The 2835-nt window shown below is 48.3% G+C and overlaps 1 non-coding gene across 1 annotated transcript; it reads left to right on the top strand.

The window, feature by feature from the left end:
- The first annotated feature begins 1755 nt into the window (after positions 1-1755).
- Positions 1756-1828, top strand: TRNAG-CCC (transfer RNA glycine (anticodon CCC)). Its single transcript has one exon. It is a non-coding gene; the product is annotated as a tRNA-Gly (tRNA).
- The last annotated feature ends 1007 nt before the right edge of the window (positions 1829-2835 follow it).

The following is a 2835-nucleotide window of genomic DNA, read 5'->3' as shown; positions in this document are numbered from 1 at the left end:
TACTGGAGTTTCAGCTTCAGCATCATTCCTTCCAAAGAAATCCCAGGGCTGATCTCCTTCAGAATGGACTGGTTGGATCTCCTTGCAGTCCAAGGGACTCTCAAGAGTCTTCTCCAGCACCACAGTAGATTACTCAGCCATAAAAAGAACAAAATAATGCCATCTGCGGCATCATGGATGGACTTGGAGGGTATTATGCTAAGTGAGAAAAGCCAGATAGAGAGGCAAATACTGTATGATATCACTTGTATGCATACAACCAACTCATTGGAAAAGGCCCTGATGCTCGGAAAGATTGAAAGCAGAAAGAGAAGGGGGCGACAGAAGATGAGACAGTTGGATGGCCTCACAGATTCAATGGACACAAACTTGGGCAAACTCTGGGAGATGGTGAAGGACAGGGAAGCCTGGCGTGCTACAGTCCATGGGATTGCAAAGAGTCAGACACGACTTGAAGACTGAACAACAACAACATCACTTATATGTGGAATCTAAAAAAAATACAACTTGTGAATATAACCAAAAAAAAAAAAAAGGAAGAAGCAGCAGCAGCAGACTCACAGATACAGAGGACAAGCTAGTGGTTATCACTGGGGAGGAGAACAAGTTGGGGGTGGGACAATGGAAGGTACAAATTATTGGGTATGAATTAGGCTACAAGAATATATTGTACAACACAGGGAACACAGCCAATAGTTTGCAATAACTGTTAACAGAGTGCAGCCTTTAAAAATCATATAAAAATTTTAAAACAAAAAAGAACAACCTTGTGAGACAAAGCCTGTTCATATTGTCATCCCATTTTTACGGATGAGAAATATGAGGACAGAAGGGTTGAGGCACTTCCTCATGGCATTTCCAATCCTGGAGCCAGGATTGAACTTGAGCTGTCTCATGCCAGGTGCCTGCATGCCTAGCCCCATGGCTGTACTCTTTCTCCCTGGGGTCTCTCCCACCACGGAAGAACAGGTTGCTTCCTCCAAGAAAGACCCCCAACACCAGAGATGACATCCCCCCACTCCTGGAGAGCTCCGGAGGTCATGGTTCTGCCCCCAAACCCAAGAGGAACAGGCCGAGAGCAGGTCTGGATTGGGGGCAGGTGGGTAGATGGGCAGTGACTATGCAAGGTGAATGTTTATAGAGCAAAACCATCCAATAAAGAACTATCAGACTTCCTCTCCCAGTTATAGATCCCCCTGTGAACACATTTCCAAAAAATAAAGAAAAAAAAAGGGGGGAGACTCTCCAAGGATCTTTCTCACCTTCCTGCTTGCCTTCCTACCAGCCTTCTTTTCACGAACCTCATAGTGAGCACGGGGCTGGGTTTCACGTCCCACCATGTCCAAAGGCTGAAAATGGTGTTAAAGTGATAGGAGCCGGGGGCTTCCCTAGTGGTACAGTGGATGAGAGTCCGCCTGCCAATCCCTGGTCCGGGAGGTTCCCAGACGCCACAGAGCAACTGAGTCTGTGGGCCACAACTACAGAAGTCCTTATGCCTAGAGCCCACGCTCGGGAACAAGAGAAGCCATCGCAATGAGAAGCCCTCACACCACAGGTAGAGAGCAGCCCCGCTTGCCGCAACTAGAGAAAAGCAGCAACGAAGACCCAGCACGGCCAAAAATAAATAAATAAATTATAAACAAATAAAACAGCGGTAGCAGAGGCAGGGTGGCGGGGGGAGGCGCGGGGGGCGGAGATGGAGAACCACTACACCCCCTGCAGAATGGCTGGAATTCAAAAAAAAAAAAAAGGACTTCCCTGGTGGTCCAGTGGCTAAGACTCTGCACTCCCGATGCAGGGGGCCCAGGTTCGATCCCAGGTCAGGGAACTAAGAGCTTGCATGCTGCAACCAAGACCTGGTGCAAGCAAATTATTTTTTTAAAATACAATACTCTTTAAAAAGAAAAAGAAAGATTAACGAAGCCAAGGGCTTGCAAAAAGGCGGAGTGACTGGACACTTCCCATTCTGATTGGGGCTGCGGTTGCACAAGGATGCGTGCAGGCTGGTTCTTTACGACCAGTGCAACCTGGGAAGCCCCTACACAGGTGTACACACATATAAACACTCAGCAGGCTACATACTAAGGTGCACACATTTCGTACACACTGCATGGATGTTACACCTCAATTATTTTTACATTTTTTATGCAAAGTTTTAAAAAAGGAAGATGAGTAATATGCCTAAGGCAAAGTTCATAAAAGGCTAGAGGATGAGAACGTCTCCAGGACATTCTCAGAGCTATTATAGACACACTTGCATGGTGCCGAAAGGAGGTAACCAAGAATGAAGGGGGCAGACACGAGGGTGGACAGCAAACGGGGGCCATGCCCGAAGAAGCCCCAGTTGTCACGATTTGGGATTTCTCTAGGGCTTTTCACAAACTGCAAGCTCCTCACCTCTGAGAGCTGCCAATCAGAAAGGGCCTGTCGGGCCTCCGCCCATCCAAGCCGCAAGGAAATAATGGCAGGATTTGGTGTCAGTGGCATGAATAGAAGAATGCTGGACCTGAGGACAGTTGGATGAATGTGGAGGCGGAACCGGGGAGACAGGAGATTCCCTCCGTAGGTTTATCCAATGAGGGTGTCCGTCGTGATGCCAAGGGAGGGGAGGATGGGAGAAAGGATGACTCCTGCGGACCAGGCCAGAGGCAGAGGAGCTCTAGGAAGAGCTAATGAACGTCCCTTCCTTCCCATTAAACCAGGGGCTTTTACATAGCACGTAAAAACCCCACCAGCACCTCCTGGATGGTAACTCTGCTCCGCCTGGTTCATCTCTTCCAAATTGAAGCAGCAGAGCACCCTTTTTAATTAACAAGCCGTGTCCCTATTCCGTCG

The sequence above is a fragment of the Bos indicus genome, chromosome 25 (assembly GCF_029378745.1).
Source record: "Bos indicus isolate NIAB-ARS_2022 breed Sahiwal x Tharparkar chromosome 25, NIAB-ARS_B.indTharparkar_mat_pri_1.0, whole genome shotgun sequence".
NCBI classification, from domain to species: domain Eukaryota; kingdom Metazoa; phylum Chordata; class Mammalia; order Artiodactyla; family Bovidae; genus Bos; species Bos indicus.
This window is presented reverse-complemented; position numbering and strand designations above follow the sequence as displayed.